Raw genomic sequence first — 23,860 nt, forward strand, 5'->3', positions numbered from 1 at the left:
AAGCTGTGTTAATATGGTGAGATGGTTCAGTGGATAGAGCCCTGGACGTGGAGAAAGAGCTGAGTTCAAATCCTGCCCCAAACACTTCCTAATTTTGTGGCCAGAGACAAGTTGTTTTATCTCTCACAATCTCAGTTTCTTCATCTGTAAAAGGTCAATAATAAAAGCTCCTACCTCAAAGGGTTTCTGTGAGGAACAAACGAGATAGTACATGCAAAGTGCTTTGCAAACCTTGACATGTTTTATCATCATCATCATCAGATGATAAATTTATAAGAATATTTATAAAACTATAAAATAATAATTTGTAATAATTATTGTTAATAATAAAATAAATTGATTTAATTGGAAAAAATACTTGTCAAGGGAATGAGATGTAGGATCTGCATGTATTACTACTGCTGAAAGAACACAGTCTTGTTTTCATGACACAGTGATGGGCATGATAAGGATATTAATGCTGATAGCAAGCATTCTTTTTGCCAGTGATTTAAGAGATTTTCCTTTATCAACAGTTAGAGAATCATCAGTGGGATACATAAGGACCCTGGAAATGGGAATATTCTATGTCAGTAAAAGAATATTTATGAATTTGGAAGTGATAAGTCTGTATCACAAGCCACAGTGAACTAACACTTGGTGGCATCTTAAGCTAAAAAATACTCAGGAACTGAGGAGGAAGTTGGGAAATTCCCTCTTCCTAGCCCCAGACTCTTTCCCCCCACCCTTATCCATTTTGGGGAAATATTATGGTTACATCTGATAAGATTGCTAGTATCAGTGAAGCAAAACCTTTAGAAAGATCCCTACTATAATGTTTGGTTAATTTGAACATCAGTATCACTTCTTAGGGCTGTCACACTGATATGTGAACAAGGTTGTGGTCTTTTCATTCAACAATAATATATACAGATAGATCCCAGGAAACTTTGGGTACTCTTCACCATGACACACCATGTTAGAAATGAACTTTGTAAAGAACTAGGGATTTCAAGAGGAAAAAGTGAGGAGGAAGAACATTCCAGGCATGAGGGATGATCTATTCAAAGTCATGGAGGCAGAAGATGGAATAGTGTTGGGAGGGTGAATATTATGCCTGTTTGGTTTAAAACTGAGAGAAACAATGTAAAATTCTACCAAAGTCCCCAATTTTTTGTTTTCCTAAAGTAAAAATTTTGAAGTACTAAGGTCCTTTAAATGCTTAGGTTTGTGGGTGATATTGTGTTGACCTCACCAAGCCCTGAAACATTAGAAAACCTCCTAAATAAGATACACAACCACTCAAAAGAGTTTGGCCCAACCATCCATATGGGAAAAACCAATTAGATGAAGAATACCTGTGTTGTCTGGACTACAATACAGAGTTGGATGGAAAACTTATGGAGCTGGTCCTTATTTACATTTATCTGGGTCAGGCACAACAAAAGGACAAGAAACTAGGCTCAGAATTTGAAAAAAAAGATGGGGACAGAAGAGGCTGCTTTTGGGATAGTGTTATTCTCTTAATTATCCCAAGCTTCCCCCTGAAGCAAAGACCCATCTTTTTATGATCAATATTGTTTTCATGGTGTTGTATGACTGGGACCATAGAATGCAACAAAAGACTGGAGTTGAAGATGACCCAGAAGAACATGGGGAGATGCATATGACAATGATTTGGCTATAACTCATTATTAGTTAGAAATTCTTCAGGAGGAAGGGCCTTGAAATTTTCATCCAAGAAATGCATAGCAGGGAGAAAAGAACGGGCTAGTGATGTAGTGGGAGAGAGAGAGTTGCAACTGTTGGCTGCTCCTCTGATAACCATACAATATAAAGAGACTTGAGGAAATCCTTCAACATGTGGGTGGAACCTCTGCTGAGAATTTTGGAGAGAACATGGACAAAAGTTTCCCAGGAAAGGCTACAATCTATATTACTGGAGAGAATGTCCATGTTGAAGAGATGATAAATCTAGGAGAGTTTTAGAGAATAGTTTCTTTTCCCCCAAATTCCTCATGAAACCTATCAAAAATCATCATTTTGGGAAACATTTTTCCCCCTCCAAGTAATTTTTGTACCAAATTTACCATTTCTATTAAAATGTATTATAGCCTTTGACCCAGAGATAGGTACAAAAGTTCTTGTGATAGCAAAGTACTGACATCCATGTAGACAGAGACAGTGTGGTGTCATGGATAGGCCCCAGGATTTGGAGTCAGAAAGACCTGGGTTCAAATCTTGCCTCAAGCATTAATCTCTCTGTGCCTAAGAAGGCTGGACTTGCTGGATCCTGAGGTCTCTTCTGGCTCTTGGTTTCTGACCCTATGATCCTCTGGGTGATCATCACTTGAAGAATGACTGAACAAGTTATTATACATAAATATAATAGAATACGAAGGAATGAGAGGAACTTGGAGAAGGGAGCCAAGAAAGAAATCTACATAAGAGACAGCACTGTGTAAGGAAGAGGGAGTGACTTGGAGTCAGAAAGATCTGGGTTCAAATCCTGCTCTGACAGGTTTTGTGATACTTGGAAAATCATTTACCTGCACTCAGTTTTCTCATCTCCAAAATGAGGCAGTTGGATTTGGTGGCCTCCAAGGTCCCTTTCTGCTATAAATCTGAGTTGCTATGATCAATGGCAGAAAGAAAATGTCCAGGAAAACATTGGAAGAGAGAAAACTACTCTATGATCAATTCAGGACCGATTTTGAGTTCAGAGAACTGAGGGTGATACACACCTCCCTCCTCCCAGAATTTTCTTCTTATGAAGGAATGAGCTATTACAGGCATAGGGGACCATTAGGAAGTGATGACTATTTATAAAAATACCACCAAAATACTTATTTTAAAAAGTAGGGGGTGGAGGAAGGCTGTGGAGTTATTAAATTCCTTTGGGTAGATAAGAAGCTGGAGCTCAGATAAGAAAGTGTTGACAAGATCTTCTTGAGGCTCCATGAATCGTACAGTTATAATTACCCACTGACTCCACTGTCAAGTCTGTGTCAGGCTGGGACATTTGACGTCACTCTTCACACTGCCTACGATAAGAAGCGATGGAAGGCAAATTAATAGGATTCTGCTGGTGACTCTGACTGAGGAATATGTTTGCAAAAAGGCTTACGGTAAGTTGACTCTCAAAATCATGAAATGTCAGGACAAGGAGGCTTCATGAGGTCACCGAGTCCAGCTCAGTTATTTAACTGATGAGGAAGCTAAAGCAGAGAGAGTCGGGAATGTGCTGAAGGCACACAGCCAGGCAGCTCAGGAGGAGAGTGGAGACTTGACCAGAGAGGTCTATTGACTTCTGATTTGGGACGTTTTTCAACTATTTGCACCCTATTTCTTCTTGCATAAAGGTGGCTGAACCCTCAATGTATGTCAGCGATATTTTTTTTTTTGGACTCATTGATTTCTTCTCTCATTAACCACAGTGACTCTCCTGAATCTTTCTTTTTCTCCCTCAATCTGCAAAGCATCTCCAACCTCCATACTTTGAGAAGCAACTCCTTTTTAGTTTCCCTTCCTGGATCACCACCCATATCTTACTCCCTTAAGTGAGTCCACCTCAGTAGACAGAAATCCAGGGCATTACTTTTTCTGCCCTGATATAACAACAAGTTGCTTGCCACTACTGTGGCTGTGTAAGACCAATAATACCAGCACGCAGAAAGGCTGCTAGCACAGGTCCTTTGAACTGCTTTTCTAAGGAAAGCAATGTTAAGGGGTTAAGACTCTCACTTTAATTAAACATACATATATTATTCACTTAGTTCAGGGGGAAAAGTCAGCACCCTGAACTTCAAAGCAAATACAAACAGAAAATATAAACAGATCAACAAACAGGCTTTTGTCTGATCGCAGCAATACATGCATAGTTACCAGAGAGAAAAGCACCATCAGCTGAGTTTTCCAACAGCTACCCAGAGTCTCATCACCTACACTCTTTCAATGAACTTGACCCCAAAAGCAAAACGCCAATCTCAGAGTTCTTATACCCTGTTCAGGGCCCTGAGGGCTCAGAGCCTATTTAGCAAAAAGGTGTGGGGCCTGAGGCCTGAGGCTTTTTGGTTCTTAAGCAGGTCATCAAAGACTCTTGATTCAATGAAAGACTTCCAGTTGAAACAAAGGCACTTGATTACCTCAGTGCTGAGAACCACTCAAACAAACAAACAAAAAAAAAACCCAGCAAAACTTCCTACTTTGCTTGCCATTACATTTGAAAGGCAAGACTCATCAAAGGTACTTGATTACCTCAGCATTCCAAAAGAGAAAACAGTAAAAAAAAGTCCCTGCCTGATTACCTTTACAGCTGACAACTTTCTTTCTTGCGATCTCATCAGCTTCTTAGGAGTTCAAAGCTCATTTCTGTGCACATGACTCTGATCTATCCCTCCAGCCCTCACCTCTTTCCTGAGCTTCAATTCCATGCTACATGCAGGATGTTGCCACTTGGACATCCCATCAATATCTCAAACTCAACCTGTTCCAAACAGAACTCATTATTTTCCCCCAAAAGCCTTCCTCAAGGATACCACCATTCTTCCAGTTACTCATATTTGCAAGAAAAGTTATCTTCACCTCCTTCCCTCTCATTCACCCATTGGGGAATGGAAGAGACTTCACCCCAAATGTCCAACGAAATTGCCAAATTTTTCCAACTTTATTTCTATAACATCAACAAGATGGCAGAGTGGAGAGAATGTTCCTGAAATCAGGATGGCCTGAGTGTGAATCCTGCCTCAAGACACTGTGTGAGCCTGGGTAAATCTCCTAACCTCTAATGCCTTAATTTTCTCATCTATTAGATGAGGGGGCTGGACTCTCTGGCTGGCTTCCAGGATCCTTTTCTGCTCTGAGTCTATGACCTAATCTCACGCGTTCATCCCCCTTCTCTCCACTTCTGTAGCCACCACCCTGGTTCAGGTCTTCTTCACCTCTTGCTGGGCTATTACCATAGCCTCCTACCCACTCTCCATGACTCAGGTCTCACCTCTCTAATCCATTCATTCTCCAGACAGATGGAAAACTGGTGTTTGTAAAGCCCAGGTCTGACCATGTCAGATACAGCCCATGCTTTCTCTTTGGCTCAAGAAGCTTCCATTTTTTTTCAATTGTATACTAGAGAAAATCCAAACTCCTACTTGGCATTTGAAGCTGTTCATGTTTTGGTTCTAACCTGTCTTTCCTGAATGATTAGCACAACTCTCCCTCATGCATTCTGCCTTGTAGCCAAGCTAGAGGACTTGTATTCTCTGGCCTTGGCCTTCTATCTCTCCCACCCTATACCTAGAACCTTCCCTCTCCTCAATTCTACCTCTTGGAATCCCTACCTCACTTCAAACCCCAGCTCAGGTGCTGCCTCTGATGCATGCAGAGCTCTTCTTGATTCCCCAGTAGTTAGTGCACCTCCCCCAGACCCCAAACAAATTACTCTGTATTTCCGGTGAGTAATTTTTCATATTTGCATATCGATGTACATGTTCTCTGCCTGCTCACCCCTACCCCCATGCTAGAACATAAGTTTCTTGAGGGCATAACTGCTTCTTTTCTGTCTTAATATCTCCAGAATCTAGCACCGGGCATGACACAGATTAAGAGCTTAGCAGAAGCAGGAAGCAGGTGAGGGACATCACAAGTCACCAAGAGTTGGGGCTAAATCAGGAAGACCTGAGTTCAAATTCAGCTTCAGACACTAGCTGTTTGTTTCAGTTTTCTCATCTGTAAAATAGGGCTAGTACAGGGAAGCTAGGTGACGCAGTGAGTAGAGCCCCAGCCCTGGAGTCAGAAGGACCTGAGTTCAAATCTGGCCTCAGACACTTGACACCCTTACTAGCTGTGTGACCTTGGGCAAGTCACTTAACCCCAACTGCCCTGCCTTTTACCCTCTAAAAAAAGATTAAAAATAGGGCTTATAAAAGCGCTTCCCTCCCAGGTATGTTATGAGGATCAAACGGGAGAACAATCACAAAGTACCCAGCACAGTGAGCAGCTCTATACATGTTAGCTATTTTTATTATTATTTTATTATTACTACTACATATAGAACTGTAGGGCCAGACTCTATTTTACAAATATTATTTCCTTTGATCTTCACAATAACCCTATGATATAGATGCTATGGTCCCCATTTTACAGATGAGGAAACTGAGATGGACAGAGGTTAAATGACTTGTCTGGGTCATACTGCTCATAAGGATGTGAAACTGGATTTGAACTCAGGTCTACTTTATTATACACCCCCATAATTCCATCTACAGAGCCACTGAGCTTCCTATAAATACTTGGTAAACTGAATTAAATTGGGCTCAGCTTCCCACTCACCCAAGACCAGAACACCAAGAAAAACTACCCTGAGTTCCCTGCCTCCCTTCATTTTTCGAGTATGTAGCATCAGTGCCTTTGCATTTATCACCCATCCCCCATCTCCCTTGCGGTGAAGAATAACAACAACAACAAATCCAACATGGCAAACATATCTGGCAATGTCTACAATGTTTTGTCCCTGTACTCATGCACTTTTCTGCTGTGATAGAGGGGTCTTTTGTTCACTATTCTTCAGGATCTGCATTGATTTTTCTTTTCTTTTCTTTTTCTTTTTTTATTTATTTAATATTTTTACTTTTCAGCAATGATTTCCACAAGATATTGAATTACAAATTTTCTCCCCATTTCTACCATCCCTCCCCACTCCAAGAGGGCATATATTCTGATTGCCCCATTCCACAGTCACCCCTCCCTTCTGTCACCCCACTTCCCCATCCCCTTTTCCCTTACTTTCTTGTAGGACAAGATAGATTTCTATGCCCCATTGCCTGTATATCTTATTTCCTAGTTGCATGCAAAACTTTTTTTTTGAACATCTGCTTTAAAAACTTCAAGGTCCATCCAAATTCTCTCCTTTCTTCCCTTCCCACCCACCCTCCCTAAGAAGGCAGGCAATTCAAAATAGGCCACATGTGTATCATTATGTAAAACCCTTCCATAATACTCACGTTGTGAAAGACTAACTATATTTTGCTCCTTCCTATCCTATCCCCCTTTATTCAGTTTTCTCCCTTGACCCTGTCCCTTTTTGAAAGTGTCTGCTTCTATCATCCCCTCTTTTTATCTCTTTACTACTTCTTTCCTGTGGGGTAAGATGCCCAATTGATTGTGTATGTTATTCCTTCCTCAGGTCAAATCTGATGAGAGCAAGATTCACTCAATCTCCCTCACCTGGCCCCCTCTTCCATTTCTACAGAACTGCTTTTTCTTACCACTTTTATGTGAGATAATTTGCCCCATCCTATCTCTCCCTTTCTCCCTCTCTCAATACATTCCTCTCTCATCCCTTAATTTGATTTTTTTTTTAGATATCATCCCTTCATACTCAACTCACCCTGTACCCTCTGTCTATATATATATATATATATATGTATGTATGTATGTATGTATGTATGTATGTATATTCTCTTCAGCTACCCTAATATTGAGGTCTCATGAATTATACACATCATCTTTCCATGTAGGAATGTAAACAAAACAGTTCAACATTAGAAAGTCCCTTATGATTTCTCTTTCTTGTTTACCTTTTCATGCTTCTCTTGATTCTTGTGTTTGAAAGTCAAATTTTGTATTCAGCTCTGGTCTTTTCACTGAGAAAACTTGAAAGTCCTCTATTTTATTGAAAATCCACATTTTGCCTTGGAGCATTATACTCACCTGTTCTGGGTAGGTGATTCTTGACTTTAATCCTAGCTCCATTGAACTCTGGAATATCATATTCCAAGCCCTTCAATCCCTTAATGTGGAAGCTGCTAGATCTTGTATTAACCTGATTGTGTTTCCACAATACCCAAACTGTTTCTTTGTGGCTGCTTGCAGTATTTTCTCCTTGACCTGGGAGTTCTGGAATTTGGCAACAATATTTCTAGGAGTTTTCTTTTCAGGATCTTTTTCAGGAGGCGATCTGTGGATTCTTTCAATTTCTATTTTACCCTCTGGCTCTAGAATATCACGGCAGTTCTCCTTGATAATTTCTTGAAAGATGATATCTAGGCTCTTTTTTTGATTATGGCTTCCAGGTAGTCCAATAATTTTTAAATTATCTCTCCTGGATCTATTTTCCAGGTCCTGTGTTTTTCCAATGAGATACTTCACATTGTCTTCTAGTTTTTCATTCCTTTGGTTCTGTTTGATAATATCTTGATTTCTCATCAAGTCACTAGCTTCCACTTGCTCCAATCTAATTTTTAAGGTAGTATTTTCTTCAGTGGTCTTTTGGACCTCCTTTTCCATTTGGGTAATTCTGCCCTTCAAGGCATTCTTCTTCTCATTGGCTTTTTGGAGCTCTTTTGCCATTTGAGTTAGTCTATTTTTAAGGTGTTATTTTCTTCAGTATTTTTTTGGATCTCCTTTTGCAAGTCATTGACTTGTTTTTCCTGGTTTTCTTGCATCACTCTCATTTCTCTTTTTCCTCTACTTCTCTAACTTGCTTTTCCAAATCCTTTTTGAGCTCTTCCATGCCCTGAGACCAGTTCATGGTTTTTCTAGGAGTCTCTTGAAGTAGGCTCTTTTACTTTGTTGACTTCTTCTGGCTGTATGTTTTGGTCTTCTTTATCACCAAGGAAAGATTCCAAAGTCTGAGTCTGAATCTGATTGATTCCATTTTAGCTGCCTGGCTATGTTCCCAGCCAACTACATGACCCTTGAGTTTTTCCTCGGGGTATGACTGCTTGTAGAGTAGAGAGTACTTTGTTCCAACTTGAGATGCTGTGCTGTTGTTTAAAGAGCTATTTCTACAGAGCAACCTCTGCCACACCAGAGTTCCTCCTCCCCCAAGAACCCCAACCTGGAACCGCAACTCAGATCTTAAGCAGGCTCTGTACTCCACCTCTGACCTGCCACTTAATTCCTCCCACCAGGTGGGCCTGAGGCTGGAAGCAACTGCAGCTGTAGTGCTGTCCTCAGAGCCGCACCACCTCCGTTGCCCCCGGGGCGGTGGCCAAACTGCAATTTCCTTTCACTCTGTCCCATGGAGCTTTTCCCACTAACCTTCTCTGATGCCTTTGGTATTTGTGGGTTGAGAAATCTGGTAACTGCCACAGCTCACTGATTCAGGACCCTAGGGTCTGTTCTGTCTGGCTCCCAGTCTGATTGGTCCATGTGGCCCACGCTGGGCTGTGCTCCACTCTGTTCACAGCTCGGTTCAATAGAGCTTACCCAGTGACCATACAGGCTGTCCTAGGCTTAAGCCCTGCTTCCCTCTGCTATTCCATGGGTTCTGAAGCTCAAGATTTATTCAGAGCCATTTTTTTATAGGTTTTTGGAGGGACCTGGTGGGGAGCTCATGCAAGAACCTGCTTTCCAGCTGCCATCTTGGCTCCACCCCCTCTGCATTGGTTTTTCACTTAAGAGTTCTGCCTTATTATGTCCAGGTTCCCTAACCCAATCCCTCAGTGCCTTAGTTTATCAGTAAAATGGGTATAATCATACCTATGCTATTTACCATGAGAAATACTGTGATGATCAAAGGAGGCAATGTACATGCACATCTTCAGCTTTTCAAATCCTATGTAAATGTTATCTATTATTACAACCATCCTTAAGGAGGAAGAGGAAAAGATAGAACCAAGATGTGGAGAAGAAAAGCAAGACTTTGTCCTTCATGATAATTGTGAGTTACAGGGACCTTGCAGGTTAAACAGGAAAGAGCCATGCCAAATAAATTTCCCTTTTAGGGGATCTTTCTTGTTGTGGTTATTCATTCTTGTTTTTGGAAGAGGACCAATGACATCATAGGTGATGTCTTGACTTGCACATGGATTGGAGTTAAGCACAGGGGCCATCATAGGTCTGGGTTCTAATGGCAGCCCCTAGAAGGAGGTGGGGTTCAACAGGGGATGAGAGTTCAAACTCAAGAGAATTTCCCTTTGGGGAGAATCTCAGGCACAGACAGACTGGGAATATTGTAGGCTGCCCAAATGTGGGGCTCTCCAGAGTTAAGGACATTTTCATTATTTATGGGATCTTTCATATTTTGGGTTTTTTGAATTTTAATCAGGGATAAAATAAAGGCTGTTCTGCATTTGATACATGTTATTAGTCTCTATGTGTGTAAGGAATGCTGAGGGCCATTCTCTCCAGAGATCACATGAGAAGCCCTCAATGAGGGAAGTGAGTCAAAGAGTGACTTGTGGGAAGTTTTTCAAGACTGAAAGTAGAAGTCCAAGATGTGAGATTATGAGGAGGGGGAGGGACAGATACAGGGACAGGAGCAGCAACAGGAAGAAGGAGAGGACTAGAGAGAAGGACTGGGAAAGGGACAATGAGAGGGAGAAAGAGAGAAAGACTCATTTTAAGACATAAATAGAAATTCATCCTGTGTCAAATGGGGGTGGTGGTGCTAGAATCAAATGATGGCATCATAGTGATATTAAAGGAACCCTAGCAGAGTCCAGGTAATAAGTCCCACATCAATTCTTTTCAATTGTGCCAAGGAAGACTATAGTTATTCAAAGGTGATCTGTTGGCAGAAGGTTTCTGTTGTTCTACAGGTAGTCAAGAAGAATGGAAATTAATTCAACTCCTACATCTCCCAGAGTAACTGGCAGACAGCTATTTAAAGGCTTCATGAAGCAGTGAATGCTCCATAGTGCTTGGGTATAAGGGCTCCTAGTAGACACCAAGATGCGTGGCAGGGTTAGTGCTGGGATAATAACTCAGGTTTCACATAGTCATGGTGCACTCTGAGCATTCCCACTAGATGTCTAAGGCTCAGTTTTCAATAACAGAACTCCCTAGGCACATATCCTATTATTTAAGGTGAATAATTAATAACAATTAATAAAACATCACCATGATTTGAATAAGTAAGCATGGAGGTTCACAACCAATTACCCATTAATAGCTAACATTTATACAGCACTTTAAGGTTTGCAAAGTACTTTAGACATGTCATATCCTTCAACCCTCACAACAGCCTTGGGAGGTAGGTGCTGTTATTGTCCTCATTTTACAAATAGGTAAACTGAGGCTTAGAAGTGAAGTGACTTGCCCAGGTGAGTGAATGTGAGGATTTAGATCTGCATTTCCTTGACTCCAAGTCCAGGATGCCACCTAGCTGCTGTTACAATGGATGCATGAATGACGTACACACCACATATGAAGAAAATGAACTCATAGAGAAAGAACTAAGATGTTCACTTAGCAGCAATGATGGCTCAGAGAGGGCTGGCCTGAGCAGACAGGAGACACGGTGCGAGGCTTGAAGTCAGAAAGAAGTGGGTCCAAATTAGAACTTTTTGTTTTTGTGGCTGAGTGATTTTCAGTCACATCTGAGTCTTTATGATCTCATTTGGGGTTTTCTTGGCAAAGATATAGAGTAGTTTGACATTTTCTTCTGCAGCTTCTTTTTTCCCATCTTTTACAGATGAGGAAACTGAGGCAAATAGAGTTAAGTGACTTGCTGGGGTTCATAGAGCTAGTAAGTGTCTGAGGTCAGATTTGAACTAAGGAAGATGAGTCTTCTTGACTCCAGGCTTTGTGCTCTATCCACTGTGCCACCTACCTAGCTAAGGGTTAATCACTAACTGTCTGTGATTCAATTTCCTCATCCTTTATATGGGGTAGAGGCAGCCAGGTCAGGTCTTCACCTCTTACACATAGCAAGTGCCAACCACTCTTATGCCCCAACTAACCTTCTCGGACTAAAAGAGTCATTGTCAGCCAGTCTTGGTAAAGGATATTTTCATAGATTTAGTTAAAGAAAGGAGAATAATATCAGCACCTGCTTAACAGGATTATCATGAAGAATGTGTAATATACATACATATGTGTGTGTGTGTATATGTGTATGTATGTATGTATACAGCACGTTGTGAATGCCAGCCATCGTTATAATGGTTCTCATTCTCATCATTATTATTTTCATTACTTCTAGGCTTAGTATACCAATAATCTGAAAATACTAGAAGAACAGAAGCAAACCTTCAGCATTCTGGGTGGAACTTCCCTAGAAGATTTTTTGAAAGAAATGGAAAAGAAATACTGAGGAGGAGAATGCATGAAGGGGTGGGGATCTGGATGAGTGACAGGAGTGCCCACAACAATGAGTTCCCAGATCAATCTAAGATCTAAGCAGGATGGACAAGTGAAAACATCGATGATTCTCATTAGACTGATATGAAAGACAAGCTACTTATTACCAAAGGAGAGGAAATTAAACTGGTGGTATTTTGAATAAAACAGATCAAACAAAAGGGCTTTTTTCCCCTAAAAAGCAAATTATATTCTTTTAAAAAGATAAAAACTAGAATAACTGTATTCTTTCCATTTCATATCCCATTATAGCTGAAAATGGAAGGGAGAACTCTGCTCTAATTGGTTGCTATTTGCCTGACATTCCAAGTCATTTACCCAAAGAATGTTATATAGAGATGTCTCTTTTCAGCTGTGACAATACCTAAAACTTTGCTGCATACAGCAGGTGCTCTATAAGACCAGAAAACCAAATAGCCAGATCACAACATTAAGGTTTAGAAGAGACATCAGAGATCCTTAAATACAGAGAGGCAGCTGGGTGGTGTAAGGGATAGAGCACGAGAGTCCAGAAGACCTGAGTTCAAATCCAGCCTCAGACACTTCCTCACAGTGTGACTCTGGCAAGTCATTGAACCTCTGCCTCAGTTTCTTCAATTGCAAAATGGGGATAATGACAGCATCTACCTCATAGGGTAAGAAATAGATGGGATAATACTTTTAAAGCATTTAGGACAGTGACTGGAATATAGTGGCTGCTGTAAAATGCTAGCCATTAACTAGCTATGTATAAACACGCTGTCTCTGACAATAGATTTGGTGGCCAGGGACTTGATCATTTTTTGTCTTGAGTGTTTTGGAAATATTTTGGAGCATTGTATTGCTGAAAGTAGTTGTCATCCATGGTTGGTTATTGCACAACATTGCTGTTAAAGTGCACGCTGTTCTCCTCATTTGTCCCACTTCACTTTGTGTCGGTTCATGGAAGTCTTTCCAGGTTTTTTCTGAAAGCATCCTGCTCATCATGTCTTATACCACAATAGTACTCCATCACAATCATATGCCACAACTTGTTCACTCATTCCCCAGTTGATGGACATCCCCTCAATTTCCAATTCTTATCTATCAAAAGAAGAGCTGTTATAAATATTTTTGTACAAATAGGGCCCCCACCCACCCACTCACACACCTTTAAATCTTTTTGGGACACAGATTTAGTTGTGGTATTAGTGTCAAAAGGTATGTACTGCTTTATAGCCCTTCAGGCATAGATCCAACCAGAATGGTTGGATCAGTTCATAACTCCACCAACAATGCATTAATATCCCAATTTTCCCACATCCTCTCCAACATTTATCATTTTCCTTTTATGTCGTATTAGCCAATATGATAGATGTGAGGTGGTACCTCAGAGCTGTTTTAATTTGCATTTCTCTAATTAATACTTATTTAGAGCATTTTTTCTTTTGATTATAGATAGCTTTGATTTCTTCATATGAAAACTGCCTATTCATATCCTTTAACCATTTATCAATTAGGGAATGAATTGAATTCTTCTAAATTTGTCTCAGTTCTCTATATATTTGATAAAAGAGACTTTATCAGACATACTTGCAATAAAAAAATCCAGCTTTCTCCTTTCCCTCTTTTTTCCATCATGCATTAAAGTTTTATTTTGTTTAACTTTTATTTTATTCTGAACTTAAGAAATAAAACAAGAATTTTGAAAACATAGCAAAATAGAAAAAAAAGATTGTGCATGAAACTGCAAACTCTATTGCTTACAACTTGCTATTCTGTTTACATATATAATAAAGCTATCATGTAACTATCTTTTTTGTTCCTTTTTATCTTATCTTCCCACCCCCATCCCACTCTAGAGATGGCTATCATTATGCACAAATATTTATATATGAAAACTATTCTATAAATATTTCTATTTATCAGTCCTTTCTATGGATATAGGTAACATCTTCCTTCATATGTCCTTTGAAGTTAATTTGGATATTTATCTTAGTCAAAATGGCCTATTCACTCAAAGTTATTCTTAAAAGAACACTCTTGTTACTCCATTGGTTTTGTTTTTGCAAAACCTTTTAAATTTAATACAATAAAAACTATCCATTTTACATCTTGTAATGCTCTCTATCTCTTGTTTAGTTATAAATTCTTCCCTTATCTATAGATCTAAAAGGTAATTTGCTTGTAGTATCACCCATTATGTCTGAGTCATGTATTCATTTTGGCCTTATATTTGTATATGGTAGGAGATAATTTGTCTATATCTAGTTTCTGTCATACACTTTTCCAGTTTTCTCAGAAGTATTTTTTTTTCAAATACTGAATTCTTCTCCCAAAAGTTTGAATCTTTGGGTTTATCAAACACTAGACTATTATGGTCACTTACTACTAAGTACTTTTTTTTCCCCATTGTTTGCTTATTTTCCCAGCCCATTACTTGACTTTCAACTCTTTGTTAAGGTAGGGCTCTGCTTCCAGGGTGGAGGGCACACTGTCCCAAACTTCAGGGGTTTCGTGCAGCTGTTTTCAGAGATACTTCTAGGGACTTGTAAATTTTCAGTTCTCCCAAGGTGGTATGATCTAAGGAGAGGTGTTTTCTACTCTCCCATCCTAGGATCTTGTCTGTTAGCAACCATAAGCATTCTTTTCTGCTCTGGAACTGTGATGAGGGTTTCCCCTCCACTGCTGCTGCAAGCTCTGCTATGCTAGTGCTCCTCTTCACCTAGGGACTGCCACCCAGGACAGGGACCCAGATGTGAGTGCAGCAAAGCAACATAGTCTTGCCTCAGTGCTAGCAAAGAGAGTCCTATAATCTCTTTCTGACCATTTCTTCAATTCCCTTGCCATCTGCGGGCTGGGAGCCCTGAAAGCAGCCACTGTTGCATCTGATTCAGTTACTCCTAAGCACTGCTTCTGGTCTGCAGGGGCTGGGTTGGACTAACAGGGCTTGTGTTGGACTGTACTCCATTCCTACCTTGATGCAACAGATCCTTCCTACAGACCTTCTAAGTTGTCCCTGGTGTCTGTGGGCTGAGAGGTCTGAAAACTACCATAGCTGCCTGAAATTCAGTTGCCCTAAGGTTTGCTCTGGGTTCACTGGGGCCTGGTCCGTGCTGCACAGTCTGTGCTACACTGCACTCCTCTCTCATTTTGGTGCAACAGACCTTTCCTGCTGATCTTGTAAATTGTCTGGGGCTGGAAATTTGTTTCACTCCATCTTTTTATGGGTTATGCTGCCCTAGAATTTCTCTAGAATCATGTTGTAGGCATTTGGAGTGTTTTAGAGGAGAGCTCAGGTGAGTCCCTGTCATCTTGGCTCCCCTCGGTTTTATTTTTTGGTGATGTCTCATTGAGTTATTATTGTCTACTTGTCCAATTCTAATTTTTAAGGAATTATTTTCTTCAGTCAGCACTTTTTACCTTCATTTCTATTTGACCAATTCTATTCTTAAGCAGTCGTTTTCTTCAGTTACTTTTTGTACATTTTTTTCCAGTTTTATGTTTCCTTTACTGAGCTTTTGACTCTTTTTTTTCATTATTCTATTTTATCCCTCTCATTTCTTTTCCCAATTTTTCTTCTACTTCTCTTATTTAATTTTTAAAATCCTTTTTAGGCACTTTAGGAGTTCTTTTTTGGGCATATGAACAGGATCACCCTCCCCTGCACCCACATGCTCTAGTGTGCTAGTGCTCCTTCTCACCATGGGATTGTGATTCCACTCTTTGCACCAGATCTCTATTTGGGCAATGCAACAGAGTCTTGCACACAGTGCCAGCAAAGTGTCCCCTGTCATTTCCAGACCCCTTATCATCAGCTCCCTATGTGGGCTGAGAGCTCCTGGAATCACTGCTGCTGCTTCAGTTGCCCCTAAGGCCTGCACTGACTTGTTGGGGTGCAACCTAGTTTGTAGTTGCTCAAGATGCCTGAGCTGGACTGCACCCCACTCTCATCTCAGTAAAACAGATCTTTTCCTATTGACCTAAGTTGTTCTGTGCTGGAAAATTGTTTCCCTCTGACCTTTTGTTGGTTCTTCTGTTCCAGAATTCATTTTGAGACATTATTTTAATTTTTTTAATTATTAAATTTAATGTTTAATTTATGGAATAAAACAAGCATTTCCATAACATAGTACAATAAAAAAGATGATTGCACATGAAACTTTATTTTAAATTTGTTTGGAAGGGAATCTGGTGGAGCTCAGGTAAGTTCCTGCCTTACTCCACCCTTTTGGCCCTGGAAGCTCCCTTCTTTTTCATTTAAAAAATGTTCAGTGGAGGGGAATAACAGTGGAAGGGAGAGATAATAAATATTTACAAAATAAGTGAATTTTAAAAAGTAAATTCTGTTCAGACACCATCTTCTAAGTGAAACCTTTCTTGATTACCACAGCTGCTAGTGCTTGCCCTCCCTCCCAAACTACCTTATATTTAACTACTTGGTATATATTTATAATTCTTTTCTCTACAATAACTACTGGAACTTAAAACTGCATTGTGATTTTGGGGACATATTAGAACTTAAAACTGCCCTGAGACCTTTGGGACATTTTATTGTATTCATGCTGTTTGGGACAAAGCATTGTTTTATGCTACATAAAATTATTTATATGACTATTTTCTCTCCCCTTGAATATATGGTCCTTGTAACTAGGAATTGTCTCCTTCTTTGTATCCGCAGAATGTTTAATAAATGCTTGTTAATGGACTGATTACATCAGGTCATAAATAATAGCCGAATTCTATATCCTCCTTAAAAGTTAACAAAACTTTTTTAATGTATTAACAGAAGCCAGAATTAAAAGGAGTTTCATACCCAGGGCCCCTGGATTGCTGCATAGGCTTCTGTCTATCATCTTACTCTCTGTACAAAGCAATGCTGAGTGAACATCCCCATATCATGGCGATTTACCTGTGTTTACCTTTGCATGCATAACATCTTGCTTCTTATAAAAGGGTGAGGTGATCTGTACCATGCTCACTGAGGAGTACCAGGTCAAAACAGCATCGATAGCAGGGCCCTGAAGGCTGCATTCACCCACTCCTCCAAAGCGGGTCTTAGGGATGGTGTACTTTTGATGCTGTCTCCTCACAACGATTTCTGACTCTGGCAAGGTAATTAGATGCTTCTTCCACAAGGCATACTCTGTGAAAGCCCATTATTTAGATGAAAATCCAGAGAAAGCTCTACTCTTTGTTTCCTGGGTCATTGTTCACATCAAGAAATAGTCCCAAGAAAGAGTCAGACCCCCCAAAAGAAAGGGAAAAACTGCCCATAGCCAAGGTTCGAAAAATCTATGTTCAAAGAGGATACTCCAGTCCCTTGGCATGATGTAAAATTGCTCACAAATTACTGAACGGGGGTTTTTAAGTGAATAGGATATTATTGATATGTATGATTAAAAATAAGGGCAAAAACTCTATTTCTCTAAAATGATTTCTAGATTGAGAGTTGGTGGGGGGCACTTTGAGACAATTTAATCCAACACTCCTCTTAAATAGGAGGAAATTTGGAGCCAGAGAAGTTCAGTGATTTATGTAGGGTCGTGCAAGCAGTAAGCAATAGAACAGAGCTTGTAACCTAGGGCCTCTGACTGCATCTATTAAGGGCCCCCAAGGAATGGAAAACAACGAATGACGATCCCGACTTCGAAGGGGCTTACAAAGTACAAAGAGAATACATAGGAAGGGGTGAGAGAAGGAAGGGAGAAGCTGCCAGGAAGAGGATAAAAGACTTCATTCATGTAGGTGGTGTTTGAGTTGTATCTTGAAGTAAAAATGGGGATTTTATGAGGAAAACGTGAGGAGGCAATTCAGTCTGGGCATGAGGGAAAGCCAGTGCCAATATATAGAGATGGAAGATGGAGTCTAAAACATAAATATCTACATATGTATGTGGATATGTAGATGTGTATGTATGTCCATGATGCACATATATTCAGATTGAATTTGTGTATGCCCCAAGGTTAAAGATTAAATAAAATGAAGTAAATATACATCATTCATATTTAAGTACAATAAACTAGGATATCACAGTGATCCTACAAAGATTATTGAGTACCCTAAAATTAAATCATATCCACTTGGCTGACTCTCCAAAGAAAGTGAATACAATTTCTGGATGAATCCTCTATTTAAATTATACTTTTGGAGCTATTACATTCAAATAGGAAATTTCTCCTAAATTATCAGGTCTGAAAGGGACAGAGAACATAGTCTTTTTTTTTTTTGGAGGGAGGAGGGCAGGGAAATTGGGGCTAAGTGACTTGGCCGTGGTCACACAGCTAGCAAGTGTGTCAAGTATCTGAGGCTGGATTTGAACTCAGGTCCTCCTGAGTCCAGGGCCAGTGCTCTACTCCCTGCACCACCTAGCTGCCCACAGAGAACATATTCTTAGCTTGCACAGTAGATTGAGAGCTGAGAGCTGGACTTGTAAGGAAGACCTGGGTTAAAATCCTTCCTCACATCCTTACTAGCTGTGTGACTCTGGATAAAACACTTAACCTCTTTCTCCCTTAGCTTCCTCAACTATGAAGGGAGATGACAAGAAGAACACCTACCTACCTTTCAGTATTTTTATGAGGACTAAGTGAGAAGACAAATGTAAAGCACTTTGAAAATCTATATAAATGCTAGTTATCAGTATCCCACCTATAGGACAAATGCTTCTTAACTACAAGGTGAGGGGGCGATGGCCCATTTCATCTAAATAATGTTCATCTGACATTTCTCAGGTTGATTTTTATCTCAAACACTCCTGAAACCAAGATGCCTTTGGATCAGAGATATTTCACTAAATTTTAATGGTCCAAAAAAAGAAGCCTTTCCTCCAAGACTAAGAAGCAGAGGCTGCAGAATGATCACTATGTCTGGCTCTGCTTCAGACAAAGATTTCACATTGCTAAAAACATTTCAACAATGATGTATGCAAAGATGAGAGAATTAAATGCCTTGCCTGTCACTAATCTGAGCTCAGGCAGAGGCAGAGGCTGAGAAAAGCAAGCCATCAATTATCACCATCCCATGTACCAAACTAAGAATCTCTCCAATGAGTTCAAATAGTTTGGAAATTTCTCAGTCCACAGAATTCTATGTTTACTTTTTTAATTTTTATTTTTTGCCACCCCAGTGTGGCAAATTCATAACAAGTTTTGCTTGTGCATGATCTGCTCTTTCTTGGGCTAAGGTTATTGTCTGGGGCTATCTTCCTTATAATTCTTAAGCCCTGCACTCTTTTCTACCTGTAATAAGTCCTCCATGCCAGTAGGGGCAGTATCATTGAGTAGCAGACAATAGGAGAACATGGGACCCTGAGATGAAAATGGGGGAGGGGGAGGAGATGCTACCATGAATGAATAATGGCTGAGTGGATGACTCTCAAATCTCAATCTCCAGTTCATGTCTCTTATGTGTAGTGGAAAGAACAATAAAATTGGTAGTCAGGACACTCTGGGTCCAACTCTGCTTCTTCCACTAATTCACTGAGTATCTTAATGAAATTTCATTCTCAGAGACAAAGAATTCGGAAGCCAGAAAGAACAATGGAATCGATTCTGCCTCACCCATCACTTCTTCCATAAAGTGACGGAGACGCAGAGAGAGTGAGGGATTTTGCCCAAAGTTACAAGGCTTGAGGGCCAAAGCCAGAACTAATCATAATAATATCAACATAATAATTAACATGTGTATAGTACCTACATTGTGCCAGACACTGTACTGAGCACTGTATAATTATAATGTAATTCAATCTTCACAACATCCCTGAGAGGTAGGTGTTGTTATTATCCCCATTTTACAAATAAAGAAACTGAGGCAAACAGAAACTAATTGACTGGGCCAGGGTCACATAGCTAGTGAGTGTGGTTGAAGTCATATTTGAACTCAGGTCTTCCTAACTCTATGCCCAGCATTCTATCCATTGTGGCACCTAGATACCTAGCAACAACAAGGTAGGTCCACTAGGCACCAGCCCAGTTTTTTCTTGACATGAACTCATCCAGACTGTCCATGCCTCTTAATCTCAGGTTACTTATATATGAAACATCAAGACTGAATTGTGTCATGGCAAGAGTTCTGAACTCAGAATCATGAACGACCTGAGTCTAAATGTCACCTTGTGCCTTTGCTAATTGGGTGTGGCCATGAGCAAGGCAGGTCACTTCCATGAATCCCAGATTTTTCATCTGTAAAATGAAGGTGATACTGGAAGCACCTACTTTACACAGTTGTTGTGATAATCGAATGAGATCATGTATGTTACAAACTATGCCAAGCTGAAAACATTATAGACATTTTATTAACTATTATTATAGAGGAGGAAATAAAGGCTTGCAGTGGTCAAGGTGACTGGCCCAAAGTCACACATGTAGACTGCAGTAGATAGATTTCTAATCAGCTCCATTAACTCAAAGTCATTGAGTATTTATCAAGCACCTACTATGGTCCAGGTACTGGCTCATTCAGAGCTCCATGCAATGACTTCTACCCCTGAGATTCTGACAAGATCAGCAGAAACATAGACATCCAAGTCACTTCATAAAAATCAGGCATATCGACAAGATGACTTTCAATGCAGTCTAGGACTATGCATCCCTTTTCACTTCCACAGCACCCTATTGGTTCATATTGAGTTTGCAAAAAGTTTTACCCCTTAAAATTCTCACATAAACTATTGCCTTCCCATGTTACTTAGACCTTTTGTATTTTTTAAACCTAAACAAAGTTATCTTGTAGCCCTTATTGGCAAGAGGATGCATGGAAAGTAGTTTTTCTCATCTGGACAGAAGAACTGAATGATTATGGCAGACAGAAGGCACACTGGTGTGGAAATTGTGAGCCCCACAGAGGGGCTAGACTTGCCCAGCATCAGTAGCCAGCTGGTTGTAACGGAAGGACACTGTTACCTCTAATGGAGTATAAAATAAAACCATGACCACTTGGTGTATTGTCCAGCTCACTGATCCACTTAGGGAATGACCTTCCCGGACATGGAGAGAATTTACTGCCCCACTGAGATCAGGTGAATTCATCACCATTCCACTCCCTCCCCTCATCTTCTCCCTCCTGTGCCCCACTGTTGCCTAGTGAATTAGTAGCACTTACCCTTACATCTGCTTTATTTGCTGTCTGTGCTTCTGTAATGGGTTTTGTCTCCAAATAAAGATAAGCTGATTTTTATTGCATTCTGAGTGAGTGTTTGCTAAAAACGAACGGCTCACACACACTATGGGGAAAGACAAAGGGAAGCTTGTAGATAAGCCTGGCACACACACTCTCCCTCTCTCTCTCTTTCTCTTCTCTCCTCTTCTCTCTCTCTCTCCCTCTCTCTCTTCTCCTCTCTCTCTCTCTCTCTCTCTCTCTCTCTCTCTCTCTCTCTCTCTCTCTCTCTCTTTCTCCCTCTCCCTCTGTATGTATGTGTGTGTGTGTGTGTGTGTGTCTCACTCTTTCTGTCTCTCTGTCTCTATCTCTCTGTCTCTCTGTATAGGTCTCTCTGTCTCTGTCTCTCTGTCTCTCTCTGTGTTTCTCTCTCTCTCTCTGTCTCTTTCACTCTTTCCTTCCTTCCCTCCCCCCTCCACAAGGAGGGACTTGAATTTCATTATATTCAACAAATTCTATCATGCTCTTTAAAAAAAATTATTCTGAACTTAAAAATAAAATAAATATTCCCATAACAAAGTAGAATAGAAAAACACATATGATTGCACATGAAACTGCAAATCTGTTATGTACAACTTCCTATTCTTTTAAAATGTATAATGTAAATTTGTTTTTTTTTCTTTTGTCTTCTCCCCTCCATGCCCTAGAGATGGCTACTATTACATACTAATGTACACATATATACATACATACATACATATACGCATAAGTGCACACATGCATACGTGTGTGTGTAAAACAATTCCATATACATTTCTATTTATCAGTTCTTTCTGTGGATGCAGATAGCATCTTCCTTCATATATCCTTTGTAATTAATTTGGGTATTTATAATAGTCAAAATGACATTCATTCAAAGTTGTTCTCAAAACAATATTGTTACTGTATACGATGTTCTCTTGGTTCTATTTATTTCACTTTGCATCATTTCATGCAAGTCCATCTATGTATTTCTAAGATCATCAATCTCATCATTTCTAATAGCACAGTAGTATTACATCACAATCATATAACGCAACTTGTTCAGCAAGTTGTCCAGCCATTCCCTGATTGACGGGCATCCCCATAATTTCAAGTTCTTTACCACCACAAATAGAACTGCTATAAGTATTTTAGAATATATAGGTTCTTTTCCTTTTCCCCTAACTACCTTGGGAAACAGACCTAGTAATGGAATTGATGGATCAAAAGGTATAGGCAGTTAAATATCTCTTTGGGCAGAATTCCAGATTGCTCTCCAGAAGGGTTAGAAGTTCACAGTTCCACCAACAGTGAATTAGTGTCCCAATTTTTCCACATCCTCTCGAACATCTGTCACTTTCCTCTTCAATCATTTTCACCAATCTGATAGGTGTGAAATTATATCTCAAGGTTGTTTTAATTTGCATTTCTATAATCAACAATTATTTAGAGAATTTTTATGTGGCTATGAATTGTTTTGATTTCTTTATTTAAAAACTGCCTGTTCATATCCTTTGACCATTTATCAATTGGGGAATTGATCATATTCTTATAGATTTGACAAGGTTCTTTATATAGTTGATATATGAGACCTTTATCTGGTAAACTGTCTGTAAAATGCTCCCCCATTTTCTGCTCTCCAGATCTTAGCTACATTTGTTTTATTTGTATAAAACCTTCATAATTTGATGTAATCAAAATTATCCATTTTACATTTCACATTGCTCTCAATCTCTTGTTTATTCACATATTATTCACCTATTCATAAGTCTGATGGGTTATATGTTCCATGTTCTTAAAGTTTTCTTGTAATATCTCTTTAGATCTAGGTCATGTAATCATTTTTATCTTGGTTAAGTGATGTAAATTTGATAAGCATGCCAAATATGTTTTTACTTAAATCATTAATTAAAATGTCGAACAATGCTGGAAAGCAGGAATTTGCTTAAGCTCCCCCACCCAGATCTCTCTAAACACCTACAAAAATGGCTCTGAACAAATTCTAGAGCTGCAGAACCTACAAAATAACAAAGGGAAGCAGGGTTCCAGCCCAGGGCAGCCTGGATGGTCGCTGGGAAAGGTTTATTGCATGGAGCTGGGAACGGAGAAGAGCAGATCCCAGCCTGGGCCGTGCCAGGACCAACCAGACTGAGAGCTGGGCAGAACAGCCATAGCTCCCTGAATCAGTGAGCTGTGGCAGTTACCATAGTTCTCAACCCACAAACACCAAAGACAACAGAGAATGTTAGTAGGAAAAGCTTCTGGGACAGAGTGAAAGGAGTTCGCAGTTGGCCACAGCCCCGGGGGCAGTGGAGGTGCTACAGTTCTGAGGCTGCTTCCAGAGCTACAGCTGCAGTTACTGGAATTAAGCAGCAGATTAGAACGGGAGTGCAAAGGCTGCTTTGCCCTGCCTGGATCTGGGCCGAAATCCTGTTGGCGGTTCTTGGGAGAGAAGGAGCACTGGTGTGGCAGAGCTTGCTGTGTAGAAGTAGCTCTGAAAATAGCAGCACAGCTGCTCAATCTGGGGACAAAGTACTCCCTACTCTACAAGCAGTCACACCCCTGACGAAAACCTCAAGGGTCAAGTTAGTTGGCTGGGAACATGAACAGGCAGAGAAAACAAACACAGACTCAGACTCAGACTTTGGAATCTTTTTTTGGTGACAAAGAAGACCAAAACATACAGCCAGAAGAAGTCAACAAATTCAAAGAGCCTACATCA

The sequence above is a fragment of the Trichosurus vulpecula genome, chromosome 4, assembly GCF_011100635.1.
Source record: "Trichosurus vulpecula isolate mTriVul1 chromosome 4, mTriVul1.pri, whole genome shotgun sequence".
NCBI classification, from domain to species: Eukaryota; Metazoa; Chordata; class Mammalia; order Diprotodontia; family Phalangeridae; genus Trichosurus; species Trichosurus vulpecula.